The sequence below is a fragment of the Oncorhynchus keta genome, unplaced genomic scaffold (assembly GCF_023373465.1).
Source record: "Oncorhynchus keta strain PuntledgeMale-10-30-2019 unplaced genomic scaffold, Oket_V2 Un_contig_1202_pilon_pilon, whole genome shotgun sequence".
NCBI classification, from domain to species: domain Eukaryota; kingdom Metazoa; phylum Chordata; class Actinopteri; order Salmoniformes; family Salmonidae; genus Oncorhynchus; species Oncorhynchus keta.
In genome coordinates, this window is record NW_026277734.1 from 218,812 (window position 1) to 238,057 (window position 19,246).

Genomic DNA, 19,246 nt, shown 5'->3' on the forward strand with positions numbered 1-19,246 from the left:
GAGGACCATGGCAGAGCCATATTCATGGGGAGAGAGGACCACCAAATGATATGCAAAGCCTGGGTAAAACCTCTGACTATATCCCTGAGAGCTTGTGACAGCCACAACGCATGTCTCAGCGTGTGACGCAGGGCCCCTGAAACCCTCTTTGTTCACTAAATCCACTGTGAAGATTCCGCTCATGTTTGGAGATTTCAGGATGGGGGGGCAGGATATTAGGGGTGTGTAGTTCTGCAGTAGCCATCTCAGGATTTAGGGCCTAATTATCCCCATCAGCCAGGGTTATTGTGTTGGTGTGATACTCCCAGTGTGCTTCCAGAGACTGCTGAAGAGAATCCTGTCAGCTGTGATATAAATAGAAGCTGCGTTACTCTATACAAACCAAATTGGAGACCTGAGTCTTAATAATGTCTCCGTTTCCCACCCATGTGTAGTTGTCTTGCATATTCTAATCTAAATATTGCTTCGTGATGTTGTATTTGCCCGTCCGCATGAAGATGTTCTTGGTCCATCCTGATTTTTACGAGCAGCATTTCTGACACTGTTATAAATCAGAAAGGAGAGAGATTCCATTTCCCTTTCAAGTGTGCATCTATTATTTAACCTGCAATATTTTATGCAGAATGGAAATTAGCCTGGTAAGAGGCACTTTCTTTTCCATCTTCATCGGATGCCAGATTAAATATTGTGTAGTTCAGTGTTCCAGCTCTCTCTCTCTGTGCTCATTTAGAATTCAGCTTTGTTGCCTCAGCCTTTTGAAGTGTTGTCAGGGAAGCAGCTTGTGATCTTCATATACATTAGTGTTGAGTCTGACATGGTGTACAGACTCATGCCTTCCTCGTATTTGTTTACACAAACATACAGGCAGCCACACTGTATTATTCTAATGAATCAAGGAGCTCTGAAGACGTCCACACGCGTCCCCCAGCCAAAACAGTTGGGGTGAGTTTCAATAGATTATGAGGACATTTTGGGACGTGTTTGTTTTCGACTTCGGTAAGGTTTGTGTTGGGTTGTTCACATTGTTTTTCTGGAGACGACGACGTTGGTAGCTGAAGTCTACGCCCCTTCGTTGGTGATTGGTCAGCAGTAGGGATTCTTCACTAAAGTCTTTGTCATTCAATGAGAGATGACTAGTTTTCTTTCAACTTTTAAAAATTGAAATACCGCATCTTTAATGTAAAGTTGCGTGACTAAGATTTCCTCGTCAAAAACATCAATTAGAGTTCTCGTTATCTTAGATTAATTCTGACTATTTTGAGGAAGTGTACTCGCTACAGCATCTCAGAATGGCCAAACGGTACCATTTCAGATAGTTTTCTTGTTTTTCAGGAGAAGGTCTTTTTAAGGGAGCATGTGAGCACACGTTCGGTGAGCCGCCAGCCGAACTTAAACATGCTGACACCTTAATTGCTTCAAGGTTTTAACTCAGTCTTTTCTTCCATGATACAGGAAGCAGACCCTGGAATACTTTGCTTTGATTCGTTCTTTCAACGTTCCACAGTAAATATCATAGGTCTGTCTTCGTGCTTTATGTATAATTTCTCAGCTGTTTTCCTTTTTGTGTTTGCTTTTCTATGAATATGACAGTCAAATCACTTGAAATGGGAAGGTGTGCAATGATGGGAGTGTCCATTACTTCACAGTATGTGATGGACTCCTGTCACTGAAGAGTCTACTGACGCTCTAAAACTTCTGTTTAGATCTTCAGCTCAACCCACTCAGGGATCTATGTTCTGAATCAGAACTGAGCTGGCTGTGTGATTGGTTGACTCAGGGATCTATGTTCTGAATCAGAACTGAGCTGGCTGTGTGACTGGTTGACTCAGGGATCTATGTTCTGAATCAGAACTGAGCTGGCTGTGTGACTGGTTGACTCAGGGATCTATGTTCTGAATCAGAACTGAGCTGGCTGTGTGCTGTTGCTCAGGGATCTATGTTCTGAATGAGCTGGCTGGTTGACTCAGGGATCTATGTTCTGAATCAGAACTGAGCTGGCTGTGTGACTGGTTGACTCAGGGATCTATGTTCTGAATCAGAACTGAGCTGGCTGTGTGACTGGTTGACTCAGGGATCTATGTTCTGAATCAGAACTGAGCTGGCTGTGTGACTGGTTGACTCAGGGATCTATGTTCTGAATCAGAACTGAGCTGGCTGTGTGACTGGTTGACTCAGGGATCTATGTTCTGAATCAGAACTGACTGGTTGCTGATCTATGTTCTGTGTGACTGGTTGACTCTAGGGATCTATGTTCTGAATCAGAACTGAGCTGGCTGTGTGATTGGTTGACTCAGGGATCTATGTTCTGAATCAGAACTGAGCTGGCTGTGTGACTGGTTGACTCAGGGATCTATGTTCTGAATCAGAACTGAGCTCTGTGTGACTGGTTGTCAGGGATCTATGTTCTGAATCAGAACTGAGCTGGCAGTTTTCCTGAAGTTTTCCTGACTCAGGGACTGGGTATCAGATGGCCAATGATGCCTGCCACTATTAATGTCCATGGCTTGATTAGTTAATGATTAGCCAGCTATCAAGACCATGAGTGTTATGACTGCAGAGCAGATGGACCATCACAGGCCCACACACACCCTGAGTAGAAGTCCTGATGGATGCTCGCTCAGAGCGCCAGGGAAGGACGAGTGTCCTGAATTTACAATGCAGTAACATCATACTTAGACCGGCAGTGTGAACAAGGCTTGAATGCTCAAATTAGTTATGGAATACTGACTGTCCAAACCGGAAGTTAGAAGTTACCAAATAGAATTTGTATGTGTTCAGACAGCAGTCATTAGCTGAAATGGCCAAGTTAGTTGTCACAGTAACGCCGGGTGTGTGTGCAGTGGTGCAGGCTATGAAGGTGGCTTGAAATATCAGATTCCTTTTTGACTGTAGGTTCAGACTAGAGGTCGACCGATTAATCGGAATGGCCGATTTAATTAGGGCCGATTTTTCAAGTTTCCATAACAATCGCAAATCGGTATTTTTGGACGCCGATTTTGTTTATTTATTTTTTTACATTTAATTGTATTATTCGTATACCTTTTATTTAACGAGGCAAGTCAGTTAAAGAACACATTCTTATTTTCAATGACTGCCTAGGAACGGTGGGTTAACTGCCTCGTTCAGGGGCAGAACGACAGATTTTCACCTTGTCAGCACGAGGGATTCAATCTTGCAACCTTAACGAGTCCAACGCAATAACGACCTGCCTCTCTCTCGTTGCACTCCACAAGGAGACTGCCAGTTACGCAAATGCAGTAAGCCAAGGTAAGTTGCTAGCTAGCATTTAAACTTATCTCATAAAAAACAATCAATCATAATCACTAGTTAACTACACATGGTTGATGATATTACTAGATATTATCTAGCTTGTCCTGCGTTGCATATAATCTGACTGAGCATACAAGTATCTGACTGAGCGGTGGTAGGCAGAAGCAGGCGGAAATAGTCCTATAATTCCTATAATAACTACAACCTAAAACCTCTTACCTGGGAATATTGAAGACTCATGTTAAAAGGAACCACCAGCTTTCATATGTTCTCATGTTCTGAGCAAGGAACTGAAACGTTAGCTGTCTTACATAGCACATATTGCACTTTTACTTTCTTCTCCAACACTTTGTTTTTGCATTATTTAAACCAAATTGAACATGTTTCATTATTTACTTGAGGCTAAATTGATTTTGATGTATTATATTAAGTTAAAATAAGTGTTCATTCAGTATTGTTGTAATTGTCATTATTACAAATGTTTTTTTTTTATAAATCATCCGATTTAATCGGTATCGGCTTTTTTGGTCCTCCAATAATCGGTATCGTTATCGCCGTTGAAAAATCATAATCGGTCGACCTCTAGTTCAGACTGCAGGAAAAATAACCGATTTCAATCAGAGATGCAACTTTTGGGGATTTGAGTCATTTCAAACTGCCAATGTGAACAACACTTAATGTGAGGATCCTTAATGTAATAGACCCCCCCCCCTCTTTACACCATGTACAAAGTGAAGGGTAGGTTCGAGCCTGGTTGAGTCATTGCATGTGTGCGAGGTGTCAACCCCCTGCTTTGAAGTCTCAGATGAAAGGACACTTGATGAAGGCTATGATAAGTGTCACGGTAAAGATTACAGTCCAGAGATGTGTTAAGCTACCTCTCTGCAGGAACTGAGATCCCTGGATCATGTTGAACAACTATTCTGCTTCTTAAACATTACACATCCCAAGGCTTAGGAATGGTTTGTTACAAAGGCTTGCATGCCTTTTTCTCTCACCTTTGTATGTGTGTGAGGAAGTGGCCGTATGTGGCCTGGCTGAGGCCGGGCCTGGCTGTGTCCAGATGTTCATTCCTGTGGGAAAGACGAGGGACACATCTAGAGGGAGTGCCACGTTGGTGCCTGGAGAGAGGGGGAGTGACTCACAACAAACACCCGCTTTCTGCTCAGGGAGTCGGAAGGCTGAGCTGCTTTCTGCTCAGGGAGTCGGAAGGCTGAGCTGCTTTCTGCTCAGGGAGTCGGAAGGCTGAGCTGCTTTCTGCTCAGGGAGTCGGAAGGCTGAGCTGCTTTCTGCTCAGGGAGTCGGAAGGCTGAGCTGCTTTCTGCTCAGGGAGTCGGAAGGCTGAGCTGCTTTCTGCTCAGGGAGTCGGAAGGCTGAGCTGCTTTCTGCTCAGGGAGTCGGAAGGCTGAGCTGCTAGCTGTGTAGATTACTTTATTCATTTTCATTTATCTCCTTGCTTCTTGGCTACGATTACAGCTGTCTAGCCCTGTAGGAGTAGAGATTTCCATATTGCTGTGGAATATTGATTTGACCATCTTGCTTGCCAACATGTTTTCTGAATTCAAAGGGATTTAAAAAACTATTTTAATCTATTATCCCTATTTATAAAATGGACTACACATGGTTTTAAGGGAATAGCAATGTTAAATTGCCCTCGTTGAGTGCAGAATAGTTGTTTTTTCCCTAAAGGTTATTGTAAGTGCTATTTTTCTTATCGTAGCCACTTGGAAGACCACTGCTCTGTTATCCTACTTCATTTCAGGTGACTAGTATCTTGAAGCTGTGTTCAGCTGGCCACTCATACCCTGCCGCTAGTGCCTCCTCTTCAGTCTAACAGGCTTTTGAGGTTCCCTGTTGCAGTGTGGGTCATAAAAGATGCATAGTGCTTTATCATGCCTGTCACCTTCAAGGTGGCTATGGGGGGTTGTATTTGATATTAGTAGCATCTCTAAATGGCCTTCACCACCCAGACCTGTCAAACCAGGCCTTCACCACCCAGACCTGTCAAACCAGGCCTTCACCACCCAGACCTGTCAAACCAGGCCTTCACCACCCAGACCTGTCAAACCTGGCCTTCACCACCCAGACCTGTCAAACCTGGCCTTCACCACCCAGACCTGTCAAACCAGGCCTTCACCACCCAGACCTGTCAAACCAGGCCTTCACCACCCAGACCTGTCAAACCAGGCCTTCACCACCCAGATCTGTCAAACCAGGCCTTCAACACATGACCGTGCATGATAGTACAGCATTTTGCTGTTTAATTACCAAGACAGATTTAGCTTCTGTATTAAACCAACACTAAATGCATGGAGATGTAATTCTGAGTCATATGATTTAGAATCACAAGGTATATTTGCCACAGTCAAGACTTCAAAAGCCTCTTGGCCCAGATTTGTTGTGTGATTTTGTCTTCTATTAGCCTCCTTGGCGTGTCAGTACACTGGTCCGATGGCTAGATCAATAGCAATAGATCAAATGCAATTAAATATTATAATTTGGGGGAATTCTACGAAAAATCCTCCCACACAGCTCGGCCCCAACATCCAGCTTCCTGCTCCACCCCATCTTAGCCTCGACTGAAGATAGTCTCTTTGTTGTTCAAGCATCCGCTCCACTATGTAACACTGTGCCCACAACAGGGCTTGTAATGTTACCAGCGGTTATAAACTTTCTAATACCTGATTTGAGTGCTTTGTCGATAAGCCCGTTTTGATAAAAGATTGATCGTCTCTCTTTGTGCGGTGATTTACCACCATCTTCTATTTAACAGCCCTTACCGCCTCCGCTGTAGCAACGTTATAGGGGCGCGGTTAATTGCAGGGTGAAGTATCCCTGTCACTTTCTACACATTGCTCATGATGGATTGGCAGTACATTAATGACATAGTGGTGGAGACGCCTGTAAATTCATCATGGTTGCAATTACAAATATGTGTTTGTTTCCTCAGCATCATTTATGGGTCATTCAGAGCCTTAAGTCATTGGCTATTGATGTAAGACCATCATTTACCCCTGGTCAAAAAGCATTACGGCAATCATTTTTGCTTTCCCTCAAACCGTGTGACTGAAAAGGCTGTGGAAGAGCGATCAATCGTAATTTACTTCAAGAAACATTACGCCTGTTAAAGGAATGTGTCTTAACCTCCAACAAAGGGAAAGTGCAGCGTGATCTGATTACTGCCTGATCAATTCTCCTGTAAAAAAAGGCCAACGTTAACATCGTTCACCCTGCAAATCTTGAAGTGTGGTGTTGAACCTTGTAACAAACCCTGTTGTGAACAATTAGATATTATCGTCTGATTTGACAAATTACAATTAATATAGGCTAAATGCCCGGGCACAGTTAATAGTACTGATTTCAGTAAGAAGGAAGATGGACGTCAATACTTATTGGATTAGGAGGATAGCCTCAGCATGAGGATCATGTTATAAATATCCAGATAAATTCTCATGCTCTGGTGAAAGCTGATCTCGCTATTATTCCAGAGATTGTGTTGCCTGAACGTCTTAATCGCAGCATGTTTATGACCCACAATTTGCATACAATTTGTATCCGTGCCACTGGTTGCTGCAGTGAACCAACATCCTGCCAATTTTGGCTCTGTAATCTTGTTCCACCAAACGGTACAGGATTAGCCAAAGAGGGTGTGTTTAGTGATTTACAATGAATCATTTGTATTTGATGCAGCACAGTTTGGGCACATTTGACCTTTGACGAATAGGCATCTGAATGGAGGAGAACATGGAGCTTCAATATTCCAGATTATATTTAACCAGTGAATTCCACCTCCATGGAGTCTGCCTTTCATGTTGAACTTTCATGGTATGGATACATATGTCGCAGTGACCTTTATGTTCTCTCCAAATATATCTGATTCTGTCTGATATATTTCTAAGCCTTTTTGTCCAATGAACATCAGACGCCAGAGGATGATACTTGGCTGTTTGATTGGCCTAATTTGATTGCAGAGATATAATCCCTGCATGTTTCTTTTAAATGCTCATTTCTACAACTCGTCACAGTCTTTCATCCCTATCAGCAGGGTACTAGAAGACTCTTCCTTCCCACAGACACATTTCTCTCTGACCATGTTTGCCCAGGAGTTGTCTGATCTCCCGATGTAGGCCTGATGATGGCAGACACTGATAGAGCCCGGTCTTGGTCTGGGAACTCTTGATGTTCCCTGTCAGTGGTCTAAGTCCAAAATGGCTGCCGCCCAGTCATCTTGTCTCCGTCCAGCAAACACACACAACATTATCTGCCCTACAGGCCTTGTCGTTGTCTCCCTTGGTTGTTAGGTCATTATGCTTTCATGTTGTTAGGGACAATTTTTGAAACAACCAAAGATGTCTGCCTGGTAACTCATCCAAAATGTAAAACTTATTAGAATGTGATCATATGTAACTTCTTTCCTGGAGTTTTAGGCCTAAATGTAGTAAGTCATCGTCGTCGGTAGGTAGTCACTGTTAGCGATGTGACAAACTGAAACATTTTCTTAATGTTGAAAAAACAAAAAACATCTGCTTTCTGTTAAAACTATAAGCTCCCGAGTGGTGCAGCGGTCTAAGGCACTGCATCTCAGTGCATGAAGCGTCACTATAGTACCTGGTTTGAATCCAGGCTGTATCACATCCGGCTGTAATTGGGAGTTCCATAGAGCGCTGCACAATTGGCCCAGCGTCGTCGGGGTTTGGCCAGAGTAGTCCGTCATTGCAAATAATAATTTGTTTACTGACTTGCCTAGTTAAATCTAGGTTAAATAAAAATGTGATAAAGTTCACAATGCCTTTTCAGATGGTTAAGCATTGTAAATAATACTTATACTACCATTACTGTACTTCAATTCCACCTCACATAATTAGCATTTCCTTCTCAATTACACTACCGTTCAAAAGTTTGGGGTCACTTAGAAATGTCCTTGTGCTTTTCTTTCAAAATATTTTTTTTTGACCATTTAAAATAACATTAAATTGATCAGAAATACAGGACATTGTTAATGTTGTAAATGACTATTGTAGCTGGAAACGGCAGGTTTTCTATGGAATATCTACATAAGTGTACGGAGGCCAATTATCAGCAACCATCAGTCCTGTGTTCCAATGGCATGTTATGTTACCTAATCCAAGGGTATCATTTTAAAAGGCTAATGGATCATTAGAAAACCATTTTGCAATTGTTAGCACAGCTGAAAACTGTTGTTCTGATTAAATAAGCAATAAAACTGGCCTTTAGACTAGTTGAGAATCTGGAGCATCAGCATTTGAAGAAGACGAGCCTTGCGCTTCAACGCTCTTAGTTCTTGTGGAAATTGACCCACTATGCTGTTTACTTTCTGCGTACTGGGATTTGTCGTAATGTTACGGATCCCAATTTCATTTAAAAGTGACCATTTGAAGTGTTCACACTGCTCGTCAATGTAATGGAATGTGATGTTTTTGTTGCAGGTGGTGAGGAGTCGGCCAGATGAACTAGATCCAGGGGAACCCGTAGCCGAGGACATGACTGATCCGTTGGCTGTTTTCTGCTGAATGGATTAGGGTGAGTACCTACAGTGCCTTATTAAAGTATTCATACCACTTGACTTATTCCACATGTTGTTACAGCCTGATTTCAAAATGTCTTTTTCTCCTCACCCATCCACACACACTACCCCATAATGAGAAAGAGCAAACATGATTTTAGAAAATTACTGAAGTAGCTCATTTTCATAAGTATTCAAACCCCCTGAGTCAATACATGTCAGAATCCCCTTTGGCAGCGACTACAGCTCGGAGTCTTTCTGGGTAAGTCTATAAGAGCTTTCCACACGTGGATTGTGGAACATTTGCCTATTTTTATTTTTTATAATTCTCTAAGTTCTGTCAAATAAGTAGTTCATTATTACTAGACAACCATTTTTAGGTCTTGATATATACAGTGAGGGAAACAAGTATTTGATCCCCTGCTGATTTTGTACGTTTGCCCACTGACAAAGAAATGATCAGTCTATCATTTTAATGGTAAGTTTATTTGAACAGTGAGAGACAGAATAACAACAAAAAAATTGAGAAAAGCGCATGTCAAAAATTGTATACATTGATTTGCATTTTAATGAGGGAAATAAGTATTTGACCCCTCTGCAAAACATGACTTAGTACTTGGTGGCAAAACCCTTGTTGGCAATCAGAGGTCAGACGTTTCTTGTAGTTGGCCACCAGGTTTGCACACATCTCAGGAGGGATTTTGTCCCACTCCTCTTTGTAGATCTTCTCCAAGTCATTAAGGTTTTGAGGCTGACGTTTGGCAACTCAAACCTTCAGCTCCCTCCACAGATTTTCTATGGGATTAAGATCTGGAGACTGGCTAGGGGGTCAAATACTTATTTCCCTCATTAAAATGCAAATCAATTTCTAACATTTTTGACATGCGTTTTTCTGGATTTTTTTTGTTGTTATTCTGTCTCTCACTATTCAAATAAACTTACCATTAAAATTATAGACCAATAATTTCTTTGTCAGTGGGCAAACCTACAAAATCAGCAGGGGATCAAATACTTTTTTCCCTCATTGTATATTTTCATGCAGATGAAAGTCAAAACTGTAACTCACTGTAACACTGTGTAGATTTGGCCTTGTATTTGAGGTTATTGTCCTGCTGAAAGGTTCATTCATTTCCCAGTGTCTGGTGGAAATCAGACTGAACAAGGTTTTCCTCTAGGATTTTGCATGTGCTTAGCTTTATTCAATTTTTTTTTAATTAAAAAAACTCCCTAGTCCTTGCCAATGACCAGCATACCTATGATGCAGACACCACCTGCTTGAAAATAGGAAGAGTGGTACTCAGTAATGTGTAGTGTTGGGTTTGCTCCAAACATAATGCTTTGTATTCAGGACATAAAGTTCATTTCTTTGCCACATTTTTAGCAGTTTTACTTTAGTGCCTTGTTGTAAACAGGATGCATGTTTTGGAATATTTTTATTCTGTACTGGCTTCATTTTCACTCTGTCAATTAGGTTAGTATTGTGGAGAAACTACAATGTTGATCCATCCTCAGTTTTCTCCAGTCACATCCATTAAAATCTGTAGCTGTTTTAAAGTCACCATTGCCCTCATGGTGAAATCCCTGAGCGGTTTCCTTCCTCTCCGACAACTGAGTTTGGAAGGGAGTCTGTATCTTTGTAGTGACTGGGTGCATTGATACACCATCCAAGTGCAATTAACAACTTCTCCATTCTCAAAGAGATATATTCAATGCCCTTCTTGGTCTTTGTGGTTGAATTTGTGTTAGAAATTAACTTCTCGACTGAGCGACCGTACAATTATCTGTATGTGTGGGTTACAGAGATGAGGTGGTCATGAAACAATCATGTTAGACACTATTATTGCAACTTGTGTGACTTATTAAGCAAGTGTTTACTCCTGAACTGATTCATGCTTGCCATAACAAAGGGGATGAATACGTATTGACTCAAGACATTTCAGCTTTTCGTTTTTGTATTAATTTGTAAACCTTTCTAAAAACATAGTTCCACATTATAGGGTATTGTGTGTAGGCCAGCGACAGTCTAATTTGAATCCATTTTAAATTCAGGCTCTACCACCAATGTGGACAAAGTCCAGGGGTGTGAAATACTTCCTGAAGGCCCTGTACCTGTCATTTTCCAACAGTAACTTACTTTGGAACCATAGAACTGCATTAATGCTGACCCAATCTGACCTGATCTTAATTGAGTAAGCAGAGCTGTGCCAGATTTCCCTAAACCCAAACCGTATCAGGTTGATAGCAAAAGGAAAGGAGAAGTCTTTGAACGTGCTCTGGATTCATTAGCCTGTATCAGGCTGGTAATTGGAAGTCTGCATGGAGCGAGAGGACAGGACTTGGGTAGATTCACAGACGCTGATCAAAGCTGTCCCCGACAGCCCCACGGATTGCTTTTTTTATGCCACCTCTTCCTGCAAAAGACTCGCCCGGAGGGGATATGTCACATGTTCAAGGTACCTGTAACCCTGCTATGTCATGAGGTTTTAACCATGTAAGCCTTACTGTGGAAGGATCCCATGTCCTGCTGCGTCCCTGAATCATATTCTGTTATGCTGCTACAAGGCTACATGTAAGCCTTACTGTGGAAGGATCCCATGTCCTGCTGCGTCCCTGAATCATATTCTGTTATGCTGCTGCAGAGGCTACATGTAAGCCTTACTGTGGAAGGATCCCATGTCCTGCTGCGTCCCTGAATCATATTCTGTTATGCTGCTGCAGAGGCTACATGTAAGACTTACTGTGGAAGGATCCCATGTCCTGCTCCGTCCCTGAATCATATTCTGTTATGCTGCTGCAGAGGCTACTTGTTGTTGTGCACTGGTTATAAATGATGTGCAAAGGTCACAGTAATGGCATTGAAGAGTGGTTATTTTTCTGTCTCTTCTCCAGTTGATTAGGAGCGTGTTTAATCCCCCCTGTAGGTCTCTAATATTGTACGCTTTTTGGTAATAACCTGCCTAATCCCTGGACTAGCGACGAGTTGGACCGAGACATTCACTTCAAAGCAATTTCCTCCATTCTCTGCCTGCTCTGAGAGATATAAACAATGTTTCATTGTGCAGCACTAATGTGAAATTACTTCTTTGTTGGCCACATCGAAGTCAATTTGTTAGCTCAGTGTGTTTGCTATGGTGATTCAACAAACAGAATGTAATAGAGAAGCCCAGTGGAATGCAGGGCCAATGCCAGGTAAGAAAGACCTGGTGCTTAAGTCTTGTGTTATCAGGGCACAGACGGTGAACACCGGCTGGCTGGTACAGACCTTCCTCAGCTAAAATCAGCAGAACACGTCTTTACTCAATTATATAGGCCCAGCTTTAGAGGATAAATCCTACATGTAGATTTCTCAGCCTTTACCTGGCCTTGAAACAGGCATCATTTTTTTCAATAATAGTTTACAACTTTCTTTCAATTTCTACATTTGTAAACGCCCATACGACTCTGGGTCGTTAGAGGTCTGAAGAATATCGTCTTGGAGTTCTCACACAGTAAACTCCTTTTAAAACCCTGTATTAATCCAAATACACATTCTCACAGGGTTAGACTAGAATAGCCTATAAGCTATTCTGTTTTCCACTGCAAACATCTGGATGGGAGTTTTGATTGATTTGAATAAGACTCTTACTGTAGTCCAATGTGAGGTCTGCTGGGCACTATTGGAGTGGCGAGGGCATCCACACCCATGCATGATTAACAAGGCTGGAGGCCAGCAGGGTATCGAGCTGCTGGAAGTTCTGCTACTCCCCTGAGAGGCCTGGTGAAATGGTCAATGGAAACACACACTACTCTGGCTGGAAAAACTGTTTGGCCTTGAGGTTGGACTCTTAAAAACGTTTATTTTTTAAAATAGAGCTTCTGCTTTGACAAATCTATTTTCTGAACTTCTTGAAATATTTGTTAAAATATGATGACTAGCATGTTAGAATGGTGAACGTAGCTCACCACTGACTCTGTTGCTGAATCCCTTTGCCCTCTGATTCATTCATTCATTAATATCATTATTTCACAAGGTGTAGTTGCAGGATGATCTCCTTCTCTGCAAGATGATCTATATCCAGTCAGTGTCAGACACAACCTTTCCACCCAGAGGACTGGCATCCTTTAGTGAAGATCGCACCAGGTTTGCTTTCGTGTGCCAACGTCTGATTGGGAGACACCTGCCTCTGTGACTGGCAGGTGATGGAACAGGTGTTTGGGGCAGAATGTGAACTCATTGCTAACAGAAGATGTGTTTTAATATGTGATGAAGGGCTAGCTCTCTCCCCCTGACCCCCTCTCCTTCTCTACTCCTCTCCTCTGAGATACAACTCGCTGTGACGGTGTGTTCTTACGCCCAGGCAGCAGCAGGCATCTGAAGACTTGAAAGGGCAATGTGTAGGGGTGTTACCACGATTACAGAACAGACATTTGAATATGTTGTGGATGGTACATGCACTGTGGTGCATATTAATACTCTGTCATCAGTGTGACTTATTGAAGCTGAGCTGCGGTCGCTTCCCTTGTGTTGAGGCACCACCAAGGGAGAATTTGGCCTCAACCTTGGTAGTGATGCTGTCAACGCCTAAATGTTACTGAGTGAGCCATGCATTAACTGATGAAGAGGAGTGAGACGACCTACAGAGGAGCACATTTTATGGGAGGCGTGTTTGTCTTTTCTAACGAGCTGCCTCACACACACACAGACACACGGACACCCTTCTCGTCTCCGACACAGTAGGAGTTAACAGGCCCCTGAGCTCCAGTCAGCCAGAGCTTATTTACAGCAGTCTGAGCCTCTGCCTGAATTCACCCAGAGACCACTGAAAATGTCATGAGTGTGTAGTTGGGGCAGGAACACCTGGTTGCACAAACACGGGGACTTCTGCTCCGATACCTCCCCAAGGGCAGCTCACCAGCGCTGAGGCGTTATCGCAATGATGGCTGTTACATTTTTCCCCCCACCAGAAAACAGCAGAGGGATAAAAACAACAGCCTGCTCAACCCAGGGCTCTGCTGCTACAGTGGTCTGCCCAACCCAGGGCTCTGCTGCTACAGTGGTCTGCCCAACCCAGGGCTCTGGTGCTACAGTGGTCTGCCCAACCCAGGGCTCTGGTGCTACAGTGGTCTGCCCAACCCAGGGCTCTGGTGCTACAGTGGTCTGCCCAACCCAGGGCTCTGGTGCTACAGTGGTCTGCCCAACCCAGGGCTCTGCTGCTACAGTGGTCTGCCCAACCCAGGGCTCTGGTGCTACAGTGGTCTGCCCAACCCAGGGCTCTGGTGCTACAGTGGTCTGCCCAACCCCGGGCTCTGCTGGTACAGTGGGCTGCCCAACCCAGGGCTCTGCTGCTACAGTGGGCTGTCATGAAGGGTTTATTCTGCTCTGGAACCAGCCGGGAGATAAGCAGGTAGCTAGAGAAAGTCCAGAACTTCCAGAGGACTGCCATTAAAAAGGTCTGCTGGCATGAGTATTGTTTTTCCACCCTCTTGGTATTCACACACACTTGATATAGCCTAAACATACCAATGAAAACATACCTTCAGGTGCTTGTGAGATGGGGTTCCAATAGTCTTAGTGCTGAATAATCCTCACTAGCACCCTTTGTGTACTGCAGATGGTGGTTTTGGTATGGAGGCAAAGGTCGTAGGACATGAATGCTTTTGCCTAAATGGGGAAAAAGACAATGCCAGGAAAATGAACCTAAATACTGCAGGATGTGCTTCCTCATCCCTCCTTATGTTATCAGTAAAACAACACAAACCCTCTGCTCACATTTGAAGAACAATGTTAGGCCCACTTGTTTTGCTCTTTCCGCGGTCTCGTCATAATAAACAGAACTTGTAGTAGGAGATTGGCTTTAGCAGGCGTACTGTAACTAAGTAGCCAATCCTTTTCTGTCTTCTTGCTGTTGTGTGAAGGGTTAAAGTATCCCCCCCCCCCCTTATTATACATGCACATTAAACTAACTGGCCAGCTGGTATGTTGGCAGTCTGTTGACGTTCCAAGGCAGAATGAGATACTCTTGAGCACGGTGTATCCTGGGTAGTTGTGAAGCAGCTGTTATTGCACCCAGAGATTTCTGACACGTTAACAATGCAGCGCAGCTGCTGCCAGCATTCAGCCAATGAGCAAACGCCTGTCATCGGAGCTGGCCTATGAGTGATGTCAGAGATGACCGGAGAAGCTGCGAGCAATTGGAACTCCCTCCTCGTGGCTTCTGTGTTTACAGTCCCGAGACCTCGGATCACAAAGATACTTCTCAACACGTAAACCCCTTCAACATATCGATTGACCTCTGCTCCAACCAGCCAAGGTTCGACATGGACAGTTGAAGCAGAGGTCAATTGACATGTTAAATGGGTCTAACCTTAGATGGTTGGAACAGAGGTCAATCTGCATTTATTTTACCCTTATTTAATTAGGCAAATCAGTTTAGAACAAATTCTTATTTTCAATGATGGCCTATGAACAGCGGGTTAACTGCCTCCTTGTTCAGGGGCAGAACGACAGATTTGTACCTTGGGGATTTGAACTTGCAACCTTTCGGTTACTAGTCCAACACTCTAACCACTAGGCTACGCTGCTGCCCCCTTTTCAAGGTTAGACATACTATTATGTCTCTGTTGGTCTTCAAAGACTGTAAGTTTTGACAAAGCTCATGTTGCCTATAAGAAATGCATAGTATTTCAACCAGCTTTTTGACTGAGATGATTTTCAAGTCTTGGCAAGCCTGGCATGCACCTGCCTCTGATCTATTCCTGGGACTTAAATGGCCTGAAGAGTTGGACGGTATATCTGATGACCGTTCTGTCAAGCTCACCGTAGTCGTCTAACCCCACCTGGCTGGGCAGGTTGGGCCCAATATGGCACGTCGTCCCAACCCCTTGGAAGCCAACACAACACCACATATAGTCCTACATCATCAGCATGCTAGCAGCAGCAGCTGCCCTCTTCATTTTGTCTCATCATTGATGCCCAGTCAGTGTTATAAAAAAACTCTGAGTGGAAGAGTTCTGACAACCATAAGGTGACCGGAGCCAAACCATCCAATCAGAGCAGAGGCCACTAAACCTGAAAGCAGTCCTTTCAGACTCCCCAGTCCCTAGTGCCAGGGCCAGCCTTCCTCCTCCCACCCCTGATGGCCATTATCGGGACAGCATCTAAAGACAATGTAGCCCCTATGCTCCCAGGGGCCAGGTGCCAAGGCTGGGGTGGAGGCCAAGGGCAGTGGATGTTCTCACATTACTGAGACCCCCCTTATCAAAGCTGAAGGCTGGGCTGTTTTAAGCTCAGTGGATAACCCCCCCCCCCACACACACACACACACACACACCTTTTTATCTGGGCTTTCTTAAGATCAGACAGTGGAGAACCCCCCCCCCTCCCCCATACACACATTTATCAAGGCTAAAGGCTAGGCTGTTTTAAGCTCAGCAGTATGCTTAGCAGCATTTCAATGGAGTCCTTCATTTCCTCCTGTGTCTCATCCCTCCCCCTTGGCCCCCTGGGAAGGCCATGCATCACCAGGATGAGGACGGGTAGTGGGCGTGAACTCTGGCCAGAGCGCCGTGGCGACAGATGAACTCAAAGCATACTGAGGGCATTTGGTCATGTGTGCTGGCTACAGATTGATGCGCTCATTTTAAACGCAGGTCCCATGCCGCTGTGTCAAATTTTTAAGTATCTTTCAATTCTCCGAAGCAGGACGTTGGCTCATTTAAGCTGAAAAGCTCCACTCCCCCCTTTTAACCACAATCTGTCAGGCATGGAGGGTTTTTATCCTCAACAGCCTTGTACTCCCTATCCGGGTTGTTGTCTGTTGTTTTGGAGTACTCCCCCCCTAAATCTGTAGTTCAAATCGTGGATATTACCAGAGGGATTACATCTGTGCAACACATCCGTAGTCAAGCTGATTGCCCTTGGATTACACAGAGGCCCATCCCATATCTCATGCACTTAAGTGGATTTGGGCCGAAATGATCCATGAAAACACTGCTACTGTCTCGTCCACTAGATAGAGCCTAGTGGTGTTGTCTGAACTGTCGTTAAGTCGTACATAATAAATAGGTTACATTCACAAGTGAATTGAAAGATGCTACAGGTTTTTATTGAAATGGCTCTTTCTCCAGAACCTCGAGGAGATCCGTTTTAACAGTCTGATCATATGAATCACAAGAGATGTGGGTTCATGAAAGGTGGTGAGATAGAGAGAACGTGAATAAATAACAAGCAATGCGATAGAAGTTCTAGATTTATCCTTGCCCACTTGTCTAGTCACTATGGTCTTGTCCTGGTTTAGGCAGGCTGTGATTGGCTGGACTCAGTGAAGCCTAGTGGTATAGCCAGTAGCCATGCCACTGACTGAGCTCTGCCCGCAGCACACCACCTAATAAGATCCAATTATTTATAGTCAGGCCCTGACAAGATGGAGACAGTCTGCTTATCTTTCACTGTGCAGTCCCCAGGCTTCCTCCCAGAGTTCTCATCATTGTCAGAGCTCCCAGCAGCCCAATCATTCATCTCGCCACTATGCTGACTTTTCTCCAAATATCAATGATACTTTTATTCATACAGCAATATTTGACATATGCAGAGGTCTGCCAAAGCAGATTTTTCACATGATATGACACTTAAAGTTGGTAACTGCAAGTGCAGAGTTCACTTTCACCCTCCAGCAGTTGATACTTGGAGAGAACCATGTGTAGACCTATTTCCAAATGGAAGTGCTCGCTATTATTGGAAAGTGTGTTTCTCACCCACCCCATACAGCTCATGTATTTGCAGCAGCTGTTGTTAGAACACGATCATTAACACGTGCTCTTCAGGGTTTATATTGTGAGCTGGGTTACTAACACCAGGCTGAATGTATACAGTACCAGTCAAACAATTGGACATGCCTACTCAAGGGTTTTGCTTTATTTTTTTACTATTTTCTATGTTGTATAAATAATAGTGAAGACATCAAAACTATGAAATAACACATATGGAATCATGGAGTAACCAAAAGAGTGTTCAACAAATCAAAATATATTTGAGATAGGCACCCTTGACAAAAGTTTTGCACACTCTTGGCATTCTCTCAACCAGCTTCACCTGGAATGCTTTTCCAACAGTTTTGAAGGAGTTCCCACATATGCTGAGCACTTGTTGGCTGCAGGCCAGGTCATCTGGTGCAGCACTCCATCAATGTTCTTCTTGGTCAAATAGCCCTTACACAATCTGGAGGTGTGTTCTGGTTCATGATCCTGTTGAAAAACAAACGACAGTCCCACTAAGCGCAAACCAAATGGGATGGCGTATCGCTGCAGAATGCTGTGGTAGCCATGCTGGTTAAGTGTGCCTTGAATTGTAAATAAATCCCTGAGTGTCACAGCAAAGCACCCCACACCACCACCACGGAGATCATCCGTTTACCTACTCTACATCTCACGAAGACATGGCGATTTGGAAGGAAAAATATTGTTTTCTTGGCCCAAGAAAGTCTCTTCTTATTGGTGTCCTTTTAGTAGTGGTTTCTTTGCAGCATTTCGACCATGAAGGCCTGATTCACGCAGTCATGTTGAGATGTCTGGTACTTGAACTCTGAAGCATTTATTTGGGCTGCAATTTCTGAAGCTGGTAACTAATAAATTTATCCTCTGCAGCAGAGGTAACTCTGGGTCTTTCTTTCCTGTGGCCAGATGGTTTTTGCGACTGCACTTGAAGAAACTTTCAAAGTTCTTAATGTTCCGTATTGACTGACCTTCATGTCTTAAAGTAATGATGGACTGTCGTTTCCCTTTGCCAAGAACATTTCAAATAAGCATAGTATAGACTTGGTCTTTTACCAAATAGAGCTATCTTCTGTATACCACCCCTACCTTGTCGCGACACAACTGATTGGCTCAAACGCATTAAGAAGGAAAGAAATTCCACAAATTAACTTTGAACAAGGCACACCTGTTAATTGAAATAATTCCAGGTGACTACCTCATGAAGCTGGTTGAGAATGCCAAGTGTGCAAAGCTGTCAAGGCAAAGGGTGGCTAATTTGAAGAATCTCAAATATAACACTTTTTGGGGGGGCTACTACATGTGTTATTTCATAGTTTTGATATCTTCACTATTATTCTACAATGTAGGGGGGGAAAAGAACAAAATAATAAAAACCCTGTGTCCAAACTTTTGACTGGTACTGTATATGTTTTCCTTTATTTCCGCCTAACCCCACCACCCCTCCCCTAATTGGAGTAAACGAATCGACAACAGCACTTAGGCTTCTACTTGCAGCTTATACATCTTTCATCTCCCCTCCACCCCTCCCATCTAGTTCAGAACACCATCCAGTTTTGGTTTCTATTTGGTATTTTTCAGCTGTGATGTTTCACAAAAGTTGTGAACCTTTCTATTCTCATAGTGTCTACAGATTGTAAATAAAATAAACATTTTTTGCTAAGAGCATTATTATATTATTGATCATTTGACTGACATTTTAAG

General features: G+C 43.5%; 1 protein-coding gene across 1 annotated transcript in view; it reads left to right on the forward strand.

The window, feature by feature from the left end:
* LOC118372181 (D-glucuronyl C5-epimerase B-like) overlaps window positions 1-19,246 on the forward strand; it is a 79,418-nt gene that overhangs the window by 30,548 nt on the left and 29,624 nt on the right. The window contains exon 2 of the mRNA XM_052500845.1: window positions 8,718-8,811. The gene's annotated coding sequence lies outside the window, so the exon portion shown is untranslated. The remainder of the gene's footprint in view (window positions 1-8,717; window positions 8,812-19,246) is intronic.